Source organism: Anabrus simplex, chromosome 4, assembly GCF_040414725.1.
Source record: "Anabrus simplex isolate iqAnaSimp1 chromosome 4, ASM4041472v1, whole genome shotgun sequence".
In the NCBI taxonomy this organism is placed as follows: Eukaryota; Metazoa; Arthropoda; class Insecta; order Orthoptera; family Tettigoniidae; genus Anabrus; species Anabrus simplex.
The window spans coordinates 88844888-88859890 of NC_090268.1; the positions used below are offsets into that span (position 1 = coordinate 88844888).

At 43.9% G+C, this 15003-nt stretch overlaps 1 protein-coding gene across 3 annotated transcripts in view; it reads left to right on the forward strand.

Annotated features, from left to right (window-relative positions):
• LOC136872433 (uncharacterized) overlaps window positions 1–15003 on the forward strand; it is a 383991-nt gene that overhangs the window by 19933 nt on the left and 349055 nt on the right. The gene's annotated exons all lie outside the window — the stretch shown is intronic.

Here is a 15003-nt window from a genome sequence, read left to right on the forward strand (position 1 = left end):
TTTTTCTGCTATTCATAGACATCAAAAAGGCTTTTGAGAGCATACTAAGGGAGCTTATCTGGGAATGTCTAAAAGAGCAGGGTGCTCGTGACAGTCTTATTGCAAAAGTGAACATGCTGTAAGGAAAAGAAACAGAAGTTTTGTACAAGTGGGTTGCTGGCTGTCTAAATGGTTTGAAACAAAGAGAAGAGTACAGCAATGCAATGCTTCTTCACTCCTCCTATTTATCACTGTGATGCATGCTATAACAAAGCCACTAGAAAGGAAGGAGCAGCAGGACTTGCAAGCTTTCATCTTTTCAGACAAGATTGTGATGTGGGGTGAAACCAAAAAAGATGTGTAGGAAAAAGCTGCAGAAATGGAGTCAAGAGTTCGAGATTTAAATATCAACAAGGCTAAGACGGTGGTGGTGAAATTACAGAGGGAAGATGACAAACCACAAATCAGAATAAATTACCACGAACCTGCTACGCTGGTATAGCAGGGGGAGAGGTGATACTCCCTTGTGGCGCGTCCCAGGTGGCAGATAGGGGGGGGTCCTAACTGGCTTGCCGGCAGACCTGAGGGAAATAAAATACCTCTCGCAGACCAAACACACTACCCCCTGCGGGTGGGGGACGCACATGTACAATACACCCGCGGTATCCCCTGCCTGTCGTATGAGTCGACTAAAATGCGGCGACCTAGGCACGGATATGGAATGCGGTTCGGTGTAATGTGTTGGTTCTCCTGTGGATGGGAGGGGTGGAATACATTCACAGGTAATCCCTGGGTGGAATACATTCACAGGTAATCCCTGCCTGTCGTAGAAGGCGACTTAAAGGGTCATGTGGCCATGGTACCCTCTTTATTTTTTATTATTTTTCCGAGGGTCAGATGTAGACAGTTTCCAAATTTTGATGTGTGTGCTGCCTGGAGATGGGCCTCTTACATGTGCGATTACGCCCAAAAGCCCGCAATTAACCACCCAGGCCTTTTGCGGGTGGGAGCGCCATGTACCTTGGCAGTAGTATCCACGTGACAACACAGGTCCCCACACAGCCGAATGCCAGAACAACATATTATTATTAGTTTTTTTCCTCTATATTTAGTGCTCTGTACACGCTATGGGGTACATGCTGGTGTCTGCAGGAAGGGAGTCCTAGTGCTCATTGCCTCAGTCATCCCGTATTAGGCATTGTCCAACATCGGACCCCGGGCAGTACCCGCTATGACCAGGTGGGTATTGCCTTGGCTGCTTGGTTCGGCTACAGAGACCCCTGAGCGGAATGGGTGGCATTCGGGGAGGAAGTTTTCGGGCATGGCTTCCAAAAGGTCGTCCCTCTCAAGGTGGTCCCCCATCAAAGTCTTCAACTTTTGCTTCCTTTAGAGGTTCAACTCCCTGGGAACATGCGCAGCGTGAAGGAATGGGATCCAGCTTCTGCAGGTTTCTGGTCGCTTCCAGAACCGATGGGCATGATTTTAAGCTGGTAAAGTCGATCCTTTTTAATAAACACATTGAAGGTGTCTATGGCAAACTTGAGGACCTCAAGAAAATGCGCAACGGTAGTTTGCTTATGAAGACTCGTACAGCACTGCAAGCTGATCAGTTGTTTAAGTGCGACCACTTTGATGAAATCCCCGTCAAAGTGGAGGAGCATAAGTCCTTGAATCTGGTTCGCGGAGTCATCTTTGATTGAAATAATAACATTAAGTTATTTATTAGACCACCTAATCAATACAAAATCGTCTTGGATGATTTACATAAATTTGTTAACTAATAGTAATGTAATAGTAATGTAAATCATCCAAGACGATTTTATATTGATTAGGTGGTCTAATAAATAAAATGTTATTATTTCAATCAAATTATCATCAGTACGGACCAAAAATGATATTTATTACATGTAGAGTCATCTTTCACCGCGACCTTATTTTGAACACTGACAACGTGTTGATGGAAGACATGAAGAACTGTGGCGTGACACACGTCCGGCACATTATGCACAAGGTCAACGGTGAAGACGTTGCCACTGGTGCCTTCGTTCTCTCTTTCAAGTTGTCCGTGTTACCAGAGAAAGTCAAGGTAACAACATAACATTGTGATGTGAGGCCGTACATCCCGCCTCCTATGCGATGCTATCAATGTCAGGGATTCGGACATATGGTATCTCGCTGTTCGAATCAGTCTGTATGTGGTACATGTGGACGAGTAGCTCACGGCGCGGAGGGGTGCACAACTCCGTACAAGTGCATTAACTGCTCCGGTTTTCATTCCCCTCGGGATCGGAACTGTCCGACATATCTGAGTGAGAAGAAGATCCAAGAGATCAAGACCCTGGATGGTCTTTCCTGCCTGGAAGTGCGCCGTAAGTTTAATTCTATGAACACACCTGCCCGTGCACTCGACTATAGCATGATAGCTCAGAGTCTTCCAGGTTCGTAATTTACAACATCGTCACATGTGCTGATAGCTGGACCCATGGCGACTGTTGCTGCTCCCAGCAACGTCGCAAAGAGTAAAAGCTCGAAGGGGGGGACCACCCCACCTTCGACCAACCAGAAGTTTGTGTCGGCTGGTAGTTCCCAGCCGGTACAGCAAGAGGGGAACGCTATGTCTCCCCTCCCTAAGAGGTCGGTGAAAGCCGTGCCCCAGCCGGTGGAGGTGGCATCGTCGACCAGGGTTGGGAAACCATCTCCCAGCCCGTCTAAACCAGAAAAGAAGAAGGCGGCGAAGAAGAGCGCTCTTGCACTTCCCCTGCGAAGGAGAAGTTATGCCCCCCCCCCATCTGAAGGGTAAGAGTCTCCGCCAGGAGGTACTCCTGTTCCCAAACCTGCGCACTCCCCTCGTAGGATACCTGCTCGCCCCCGAAAAGCGTCGAAGTTCTGGGCGGCATCCCTGCCGTCTGTTGATGATGGGATGGATGTCGCGCTGTCCTCTACATCTACGGATGTAGGTGTTGATAGTGTTCAGGCTTCCGAGCATTTTGTCGCTCATAACCTAACACTCCTTTTATAGTCCACACTATGGCACTGTTACAGTGGAATTGTAACGGTTATGACAGGCATCTTGCTGAGTTATGTCAGCTCATTAGTGAGTGCAGCTAATATAGTCTGTATTCAGGAGACCAACTTCGGACCTGGTCGTCATACGGTCTTGTGAAATTTCCGACTATACTCAACAGAACAATATTATGCCCACCGGGTGTCTGGTGGCGTGGGCATTTTTGTCCATTCTGATACTTATACCAACGAGGTTCCTCTATGGGCCCCACTGCAAGCAATTGAGATGCGAGTACCTCTGACTGTCATAGCAACAGTGTGTAATGTTTATTTTCCACCAGGCCAGGCTCTTAACATAAATGATGTCACTGATCTTATAGGTCAGCTTCCACCTCCCTTCCTCTTATTGGGCGAATTTAATGCCCATCACCCCATATGGTTCTCTGAGACGCCTTGCCCCCGGGGAAGAGAGCTGGATACATTAGTAACAGAGCTGGATTTATGTATTTTGAACACAGGGGAACCAACTCATTTTAGTGTACGTTATTGTACATATTCTTGCATACATGTAAGTCTTTGCAGCCGAACGTTGGTTCCGCAGTTTCGGTGGAATACACACGATAATCTCTGTGACAGGGACCGTTTTCCCATCATCCTTACTTTGTTGAAACATAAATCCGTCGAGGCTCCCCCTCGATGGATTCTTAAACATGCTGATTGGCCAAAGTACACATATCTAGCTGTCTTTAATGAAGATATCAGCCGGACCGTCAGCGATGAAATAACATACGTCACCCAAGTTATTCTTGCTGCTGCTGAGGAGTCCATTCCTTTCTTCTTAAGGACTCCTCACCGAAAACTCGTTCCTTGGTGGAATGATGAAATAGCAGCAGCTATCATAGAACGCCGTCACGCTCATGAACATTACCGTAGACAGCCTACTGTGGCCAACTTGGTAACATTTAAGAAACTCCGCGCTAAGGCACGAGTTCTTATTCAACAAAGTAAGAATGCTTCGTGGGAGAGATATGTGTTGTCTATGACGTCATATACTCCATCATCTCAAGTGTGGACCAAGCTTCGACGTATTTTGGGTATCCAAGGATCATCTTCTATACCGGGAATGTCCATTGCAGGCAATATCGTCCACGACACACTCTCAATTGCTAACCATCTAGCTAGTCATTTCACGGATGTATCTGGTTCCGGGAATTACTATCGTGGTTTTCTCGCTCTGAAGCGGGAGGCAGAACGTAATGACAGTTTTGCCACTCAAATTTCAGAGGACTGCAACGTGCCCTTTACGGAGTGGGAACTCCGCAGCGCCTTTGCGCTTTGCAAGGACACGTCTCTTGGACCAGACAACTTCCATAACCAGATGTTGAAACACCTTAGTGATGATAGTCTACTATATCTCCTTCGTGGGTTCAACCGAATCTGAAGAGAGGTTGATTTTCCATCTCGGTGGCAAGAGGGCATAGTCATTCCTGTCCTCAAGCCTGACAAAGATCCTAAGTATGCAGGAAATTACAGACTGATTTGTCTTACAAACTGCTTGTGTAAGCTTTTTGAGAGGATGGTCAATCGACGACTTGTGTGGTGTCTGTTGAAACAAGGACTCTTGTCCAAGTACCAATATGGTTTTCAAGCCACTCGCTCGACCATTGACCACTTGGTACGCCTGGTGAGCTCTATCCAGGATACGTTTCTCCACAAGCAGCATTTGGTAGCTGTTTTCTTTGACGTGGAGAAGGCCTACGACACCACATGGCGATATGGTATCCTTTCAGTCCTGCATCAGTGAAGATTCTGAGGTAACTAGCCAGTATTCATTGCGAATTTTTTGTCCCTCCGACTATTCCGTGTCCGAGTAGGGAGGACATATTCGCTATACCGCGTTCAAGAAAATGGAGTCCCACAGGGATTGGTCCTTAGTGTCACTCTATTCGCGATTGCCATAAACGGTATTGTTGCAGCTGCTGGTACAGCAGTCATACCGTTGCTATAAGTGGACGACTTTGCTCTGCACTAAGCTCACGTAATATGGCAGTCGCAGAGTGACAATTACAGCAAGCTATTAGGAGAGTGGAGCAGTGGACCTTCGAACATGGCTTTCATTTTTCTACCACAAAGACCTACGTTGTCCAATTTTGTCGCCAACATACTCTTCACACTCCTCCTGAACTTTATTTGGGAAATGTAGCTATTCCTGTAGTTGACACCGATTTCTTGGGCTCCTTTCCCATAAAAAATTATCTTGGGAGCCACTTGTGCGGCAGTTAACAAGTGCAATGGACTAAGAAGCTGAATATCATGAAGTTTCCTAGCAGCACTTCTTGGGGGGCTGACCGCACGGTGCTCCTACGATTCTATAGGGCACATATTTTACCTCGGCTCGACTACAGCAGTGCAGCATATGGCTCAGCAAGACCGAGCGTTCTTGCGAAGCTGAACAGCATCCATCACGGCGGGGTTAGGTTGGCGACAGGAGCTTTGCGTACAAGCCCCATTGCCAGCCTGCTCGCAGAGTCTGGTGTGCTGCCTTTACACCTGAGGCACCAGCAACTCCTAATATGTATGCTGCAAATTTGCGACAGATGCCACTTCATCCAAGGTATCCTTGCATGTTCAACAATGGCAACCGTTTGTTGTACACTGCTTGTCCTCGAGCGACGCGGCCGGTTGGGATAAGCTTGGATAGCAGTTACGAATTGTTTGATGTACCTTCGGTTCCTTGCCTTGTCAGACAACCAAGTGGGGTACCTCCGTGGGTAGTACGACGACCTGAAATAATCCTGGATTTGCACACTGGCCCGAAAGGAAACACGGACCCTTCGATTTATCGGAGGCTCTTCCTGTCCGTTGTTGGCCGTTATCCAGTTTCAGTCGTCATCTACACAGATGGTTCAAGAACAGGAACGAAGGTGGGCTGTGCGTTCGTTGTCGACAATGATAGGTTTCTTTTTGCTCTCCCAGAAACCTGTAGTGTGCACACAGCAGAGCTCTATGCTATCTCTGAAGCTCTGCGTTACACACTGTCCAATGGACGCCGACACTTTCTTCTGTGTACTGACTCCTTGAGTTCGCTACAGTCTATTGATATGTGGTTTCCCTCGACACCCTCTGGTGCAGCGGGTCCGGGGCCTGCTGGCCGGGTGTTCGGATGCCTGCACCAGAATTACTTTTTTGTGGCTCCCAAGCCACATGGGTGTAGTGGGAAATGAATTAGCAGATAAGGCTGCCAAGGAGGCAGTTGCACTGCCCCCGTTTCCTTTCAAGGTTCTAGCAAGTGATATTCGCTCTTAGCTGAGACATCTGGTTTTGTCCCATTTGTAGATGGAGTGGCAGGCCACTCCTCTTGCAAATAAGCTGAGAGCGATAAAAGGTACAACGATGGTATGGAGGACTTACCTTTGGGCTTCGCGGAGGGAAGCCATGGTATTATGTCGTCTTCGGATCGGCCACGGTATCCTGACTCACTTCCATCTATTGATACCCCCTGCGGGTGGGCGACGCACATGTATAATGCACCCGCGGTATCCCCTGCCTGTCGTAAGAGGCGACTAAGGGATGATTGAATTAGAACCATGAACCTACTGTTGATTCGTACCATCATGCGGGGAACACCACGGGTTGCATGTACTTGCGAGTAGTATCACTAAATTGGTACAAAATAGGTTTGTGATTAATTGCAGTAAAAAGCCTGGCCTGGTGGATTCCAGTACCCGTGCGTTGTACCCCTGTGGGCAACACCGCGGGTCTGGGCGTAGCCTGTGAGTTGTACCGCTATATGAGCAGCACCGTGGGTCAGCGTTGCCTGTGATTGGTATCCACTATGTGAGGAACACTACGAGAATACCGGCGCCCGTGACTAGTACACCTAGGTGAGGAACCTTACCGGTTTGCGTTGGCTATGAGTGGCGCCATTGTGTGCGAAACACCATAGGTTTGCGTTACCTGTACTAAGTACAATACTTGTGAGTAGTACCATCCTCTGTGGAACACCGTGAGTCTTCACTACTTTGATTAGTACCCCAACAAAACAAATAGCATGGTTCTACTTTACTCGCGACCTGTACCATTCTGTGGGGCCTTAGTCGTCGTTTTTGCACCCCTGTAGACATCAAGCATCATTGTGCTTTATAAATGGTCCCTTGGTCAGTAATACTATTATTCACGACCTTTTTTTTTGTGTGTGTGTGTGTGTGTCTGATCCACTGTTGTTTTTTAATTATTTTCTTTTGTGGGGTTCATATCTATCCATTCATTCTTCACGACATTTTTTATTTTATTTTGTTCAGTGGATTAATTTGAACTTATGGTTATTTCATTTCTTACCATTAGGGGCTAATGACCTCGATGTTAGGCCCCTTTAAACAACAAGCCTCATCATCATCACCCATTTATTGAAAGGAGAACCCCCTCCGATGTGTACTTGCGGCGATCATCTTACCGTGGTAGACATCCTTACGGAGTGTGTGTACCTGGTCGGTCTTCACTGTATTCTTGACCTCCCGAGTACATTCTCCCTTGTTCTTTATGAGGGATAGTGGTCTGTGTTTTATCCTGTATAATGATATCCTTTGTGCTAGTGTATTTGTGTCAATTGCGCTTTTATCCTTTTGACTTCATTTTAGTTTGTGTTGCACATTTTTGTGTGTTTTTTTAACGTCTAACGTAAATTATGTATATACATTTGTACTACCAGGCAGTGCCTTTGTGTCCTATATTTTCTCTTATTTCATTAGAAGATAAGGCATTGCAAATTTGATCCACTGATTGTTTTAATCTCATACTCATTTTTCTTCATCACCATTGTTTTACCTCTAGTAGTGGATACGTTTTAAAATTTTAAACTTCATATCTCATGTCGTTCGTCTCGTTCCATTAGGGGCCGATGACCTTCAATGTTAGGCTCCTTAAAACAGCAAGCATCATCATCAGTCATACTATTATTTATGCCTGTATTTTGTAATGACACTTTTTTTTTATTTTGGTCAGTGGATGATTTTGAACTTTTTGTTGTCATTTCATTTCGTACCATTAGGGGCCGATGACCTCAATGTTAGGCCCCTTTAAACTCGAAGCATCATCATCAGAATAAAATGACACCAAACTGGACAGTGTTCCAACGTTTAAGTACTTGGGTCGTATCGTATCGAGAGACACCCTTCCAAAATATAAGATGAACAGTCAGATTAGCATGGCAACTCAATTTTACCACCAAGTAAGACAACTGCTGTGGGATAAACAAGAACCATTGAAAGCTAAGATGACATTATATCAATCATATTATACACTCATCGTCACATATAGCTTTGTAACTACCATATTAACGAGACAAGACAACTCAAAATTTCAAGCTGCAGAAATCAACTTCCTATGCACTGTGATACAGAAGTCCAGGAAGGATAAGTTCAGGAATGAAAAAGTCCAAAAGGAGGTGGGAATAGGAGACCCTCTACTGCAGAGGATCCAGAAAGCAAGACTAAGTGGTTTGGCCATGTAAAAATGATGAGTGCAAGCGGGACTGCATGAACAGAATATGGAAGAGTGGTTTCCCATTTTCACACCAGGCAAATGCTGGGGCTGTACTTTAATTAAGGCCACGGCCGCTTCCTTCCAACTCCTAGGCCTTTCCTATCCCATCGTCGCCGTAAGACCTTTCTGTGTCGGTGCGACATAAAGCCCCTAGCAAAAAAGAAGAAAAAAATAAAAGAGTGGTAAAAGAAAAAAGACCAGAGGACAGGCCCAGAGTAAAATGGACCAATCTGCTAAAGAAAGACGTTGAGGAGAGAAGGCAAGATTGGGAGAAGATCACAAGGGAACAGTGGTTCGTGGATTGACAAAGATGGAGGCTCATTACAACACACCCGGGCAATCGGAGATGGTCAACAATGATGACGATCATGATGACAGTCTGTATTGTCTCCAACATACTATCAGTATGAGATAGAAAGGCCAGATAAGGAGAATGTTTCTCATTGATGCTACATATCCATCTCACTCAGCATGTTTCCATATTGCATAAGACTATTTTCATGTTTTTACCCGTATTGAACTTAATACTAATTGTTACAATTCTTGTTTGATTTTTCACGTAATTCAATACATAAAAATGTTTGTCTGTAGGATATTGTTTAGAAGTCATAAGGTCAGGACAAAACTCATGAAGAAAATGGCTTGTTTATCAAGGATAATACTTGATTGAAAGTGGATACTCTTTCCCAAGAAGCTCAGAATTACCTAGATACTGGCAGTGATCAGGGAGTCCTATACTTAAACCAGGCACAAAGAAGCAGCATGAATGCAAATCTGTTACCTCTCTTGGCCAGCTGTTGTCCATTTTTCAGCCTAACACCACTCGATTGATCAATCAGCCATTGTTGATCTGCATTTAGAGTTGTCGCCCAGAAGGCAAACTCTACCAATTGTGTACTTAGTCTTTTCTTAAATGATTTCAAGGAATTTTGGAAATTAACTGACATTTCCCTTGATAAATTATTCCAGTCCCTAATCTGCCTTTCTGTAAATGAATATTTCTACCAATTTGTCCTCTTGAATTCCAACTTTATCTTCCTACTTTTAAAAGCTCCTCTCATGCTTATTAACCTACAAATGTCCAATCATTCCATCTCCCCTGATAGCTCGAAGCGTACCACTTAGTCGAGCAGCTCATCTCCTTATTCCCGAGTCCTCCCAGACCCAAGTTTGCAACATTTTCATAATACTGTTCTTTTATTGGAAATCACAGAGAACAAATCGTGCTGCTTTCCTTTGAATTTTTTTCCAGTTCTTATATCAAGTAATCCAGGTGTGGGAACGTTATTGTAGTAGGTGATCTTTCTTCTTCTTCTCCTTCTTCATCATCATCATCCATTCCCTTTTCCAGATTCTCTCTGGGTAGGGTAGTGTATCGAAGTAGGTTTGGGCACTATGTCCCCGTTTCAGCTGTGCACGGTTATGTTCCGCTGTTCCGGAACACTGAGTGTCGATTGTTCCTAATCATTCTGAAGCGAGACCAAAACAGTGACTCGCTATCCCATCAGAAGCGCCACTATGCACTGCCCTTCGCCTTCTTGCTGACTTTTAGAGACTTCCTAATGGTTTCATATTGAACTGAGGATCATAATGTTAAAAAGAGGTTCACCTATTCAATACACTGATATACAGTTGCACAAACTTATGTTACCACATGTTCAATTCGAGACTGGTTTCGACACATATTTGGTGCCATCATCAGCCGATTGAAAGAGCAGGGCAAAAAGTATACAATTATCAACACACATAACACAAAATATATGACAATGTTGACACTCTAAAGGATATATGTAAAAATGTAACACTTGCATGAAGATGAAATATTCCATTGAAGTTCATAAGCAACGTGACAGTCTTGTACACTCCTGCTGTGAGTGTTGAAATCACATAAAATGATGTTGAATTAATGGATAACAACAAGTTAAGGGACTTGATTCAACACATTAAATCTTGAGGGTTGTCTTGTTATATTGTGATAAAAAGGATCTTGGAAGGATGCAGTTTGTTCCCCCTGTGGGTGGGGGCGGTAGAATAACACCCACGGTATCCCCTGCCTGTCGTAAGAGGCGACTAAAAGGGGCCCCAGGGGCTCCGAACTTTGGAGTGTGGGTTGGCGACCACGGGGCCCTCAGCTGAGTCCTGGCATTGCTTCCACTTACTTGTGCCAGGCTCCTCACTTTCATCTATCCTATCCGACCTCCCTTGGTCAACTCTTGTTCTTTTCTGACCCCGACGGTATTAGGTTTGCGAGGGCTAGGGAGTCTTTCATTTTCATGCCCTTCGAGGCCCTTGTCTTCCTTTGGCCGATACCTTCATTTTTCGAAGTGTCGGACCCCTTCCTTTTTTCCCTCTGATTAGTGTTATATAGAGGATGGTTGCCTAGTTGTACTTCCTCTTAAAACAATAATCACCACCACCACCACCACCACCGATGCAGCTTGTGTAACAGTTGTTGCTAGGCAAGGAATAACATGCTTTTCTTTTATCGGCACGTCCAAAGGTGGATAGTGACATATATGAGCTCCTAAGATATATTGTAGGACATAAGTTTCTCAGTTCGATGTGGATATATGAAGTCTATAGAAAAAAGGGAAAATTAGTTAGAAATAAAAACGGATTTGGGGGGGGGGGGGGGGGTTGGATTGGTAAATTAAAAGCAAGTAATATTATGAGGCTCACCTTGTTCAGCTTGCTGTGGTGGCTAGATATGTTTAGAGGAGCTATCAAATGAAGTATAAGTGGAAGTAAGGACAGATAATGAGCAGAGGTAGGAGAAGGGGGAGGGATTAAGGGATGTGGGGGTAAGGGCTATTTAAAAGCTTCGAGTTGACAAGTTGGTGGTCAATCTTTCACGTCATACACAACACCTTCTCGCGCTACATGCCCCTACCACAGCGCCCCCCGACCCACCTTAGACAACTCCCCTTACCCCCTTACTTACTTCCCTTACATAACACAAAATATGACATTGTTCACACTCTAAAGGATATATGTAAAAATGTAACACTTTCATGAAGACGAAATATTCAATTGAAGTTCATAAGCAACGTGACAGTCTTGTACACTCCTGTTGTGAGTGTTGAAATCACATACCGAATGACGTTGAATTAACGGATAAGAAATAAAGGAAATATGTAAAAACAAAAAAATCCACTAACCCACTACGCTAGCGTAGCAGGGGAAGAGGTGATACTCCCACGTGGCGCGGCGCAGGTGGCAGATGGGGGGGGGGGTCCTAACCGGTTTGCCGGCGGAATTGAGGAAAATAAAATAGCTCTTGCGGACCAAACACACAACCCCTTGTGGGTGGGGGACGCAGATGAAAAATACACCCACGGTATCCCCTACCTGTCCTAAGAGGCGACTAAAAGGGGCGGCCAAGGGACGATCCAATTAGAACCATGAAACTACTTGTAATTAGTACCACCATGCGGGGAACACCATGGGTCGCTTATACTTGCGCGTAGTACCATTATGTTACGTACACAATAGGTTTGTGATTAGTAGCAATAGAGTGCATTGGCGGCTTTTACAGTATCTGTGATTCATACCCCTATATGAGCAACACCATGGTTCTGCCTTGCCTATGCTTAGTACCCACTCTGTGAGGAACACCACGAGATAGTGCGGGTCCCTGTGTTTAGTCCACTAATGTGAGGAACGCCATAGGTTTGCGTTGCCTGTAAGTAGTGCCGCAGTGTGCGAAACACCATAGGTCTGTGTTACATGTGCAAATTTCATTACCTGTGCATAGTACCATACTGTGTGGAATACCCACGAGTGTACGCTACTTTTGATTAGTATCGCAACATAACACATAGCATGATTCTATTCTCCTGGCAATAAGTACCTGTATGAGGTACCAATGACCTGGATTTCGGACCTGTTTTGACTACAAGCATCATCGAGTCAGTGTTGTGCTTTAGAAGCTGATAGTTTAAAACAAAGTTTCTGGGAATGTGGGGCATTGCAGGTCGGATCCACTGATTGTTTTAACTTCATATCCATCCATTCGTTCTTCATCCTCACGTTTTCAAATTCTGGTCAGTGGAGGATTATGGATTTTTTTCTAAATCGAGAACTGTGCGAACCCATTTGGGTGCGCAGTAAGTATATGTTTCAAAGCTGTATAAAGTCTCTTCCTGCCATCTGCTGGTCATCTACTGTATTTGAATACGCGCATAGTCCACCTTCCATTCCACAATTCCTGTTTAGGCGCGACCCCATATGGGTACGTCAAGAGTGCTTTGTAAGGTGACAAAGTCATTGTCTATCTTGCGCACGGATTGTTAATGTAAGTGTGCAGTGCTGTGAGTTTCCTTTTCTTTTTTAAGTCGTTACGAGTAAATCGAGCAGAAAAATAATTAGTGCAGATAGTCTGGATGATATATCAAACAAGTCAGACAATGATGATGTAGACGAAGTATATAGTTACAGTGATTTTGAACCCAGTTCAGAGCAAATAGCGATCTCACACGTTCATCCACATTGATGAATTACAGTCTTCACCATACACATCCCCACTGTACTGTGGGTTTCCAAGCCAGCTGTTGCAACAATTATGACAATCTAGGTTCTCTTACTCAAATTAAAAGTTATAGAAACAAAATTATATACTTATTTAGTATTCCGTAACTACTAATTCTTCTTATAATATTATGCTCTTACATCCCAATTTACCAAATTCACATGATTTTCACTTCTTTATATAACTACATTTTAAACAAAAATTTCCTAACCTAAAATCAGGTCACCATTTACAAACATTTCCTGATCTGTTAGCTCCAGTATGAACAAGCTAACACATCTCTCATAATCAACAGCATATAACACGTCCCTGCAGAGGAAAAGGTAAGTATGATCGAGCGTCGGAACAGTAACTACTGTATAAGTACGACCCCATATGGGGGTGCGTGTACGTGTACAGCTCGTAATGACCAATACACCCCATGTGGGGTCGCAATATTTTACCTCCAGGGAGTAACTCGATGTTATTAGCTCACGGCACTAGGCGGCAATCCTATGAAATTCGTTCTGGCACTCAGCGTGTTAAATCTTGAAGGTTACCTTATTATATTGTGATAAAAAGGATCATGGAAGGATGCAGCCTGTATAACAGTTGTTGCTAGGCAAGGAATAACATGCTTTTCTTTTATCGGCATGTCCAAAGGTGGATAATGACATATGAGCTCCTAAGATATATTGTAGGACGTAAGTTTCTCAGTTCGATGTGGATATATAAAGTCTATAGAAAAAAGGAAAATTAGTTAGAAATAAAAATAATAATAATAAAAATTAGTTAGAAATGAAAAAATTGTATACTTTTTGCCCTGCTCTTTCAATCGGCTGATGATGGCCCCAAATATGTGTTGAAACCGGTCCCGAATTAAACATGTGGTAACATAAGTTTGTGCAACTGTATATCAGTGTATTGAATAGGTGGAACCTCTTAACTCCCTTTTTAACATTGTACTAGCTGACTGTTGATACCGACTGTGTGCCACCACTTGCTGGAATGTTCCGTGTTCTGTCACATCCTCTTTGTTCTGTGAGTTCCCTTGCACCGGCAACTGGCCTTCAGTACATGCGAATAATGTAATGTGTTCTGTTTTGTTTTCAACTGTTTTGTAAGTGTGTTTTCATTGAAGCCGAGTAATATAACCATACGAAAGATGGTAAACTTTGCATAATGTTGCATCGGAGTCCTGTTATGGACTTTTTTACTAGAATAAATCTGGACAGAGTGAAATGCAATTTGAGTTCTTCTATTTTGTCTGCAAAGGGATCTTCAACCGGCACAATGACAAGACATTTCAAACTTAAACATCTCCTAATTTTTTATTTTCGTGTTGTGCTTGTATATTGTGTACGTAAATAGAGAACTGACGAATGTTTCTTGAACTGTGCAAGTATATTTTTAGCCGGGCTGAATGGCTCAGATGGTTGAGGCACTGGCCTACTGACCCCAACTTGGAAGGTTCGATCCTGGCTCAGTCCGGTGGTATTTGAAGGTGGTCAAATACGTCAGCCTCGTGTCAGTAGATTTACTGGCACGTAAAAGAACTCCTGCGGGACTAAATTCCGGCACCTCGGTGTCTCCGAAAACTGTAAAAGAGTAGTTAGTGGGACGTAAAGCAAATAGCATTATTATTAGTAGTATATTTTTAGTTGGTGAACATAACCTTGTGACATTTGTAAACACATCTACTGCCGGTGTAATTGTGACAGTTGTATTTCGGAATGAATGAAAACATTCTTATCCTAAAAACAACATTTAGACATGATATTTTTGGGTGCATATTTCAGAGTTTTGACTGCTTTTTCACTTGTGAAGTTTTATCCTGGCCCTAATTACTCGCAGTACAGGCCAGTACATTCATCTGGTGAAAATATCCTTGGATTAGTTACTTTCAAACACCTGTACTGCCATTGTGACCATGTTATGTGTATTTCATATTGACCGAAAAAATCTTTAACCTG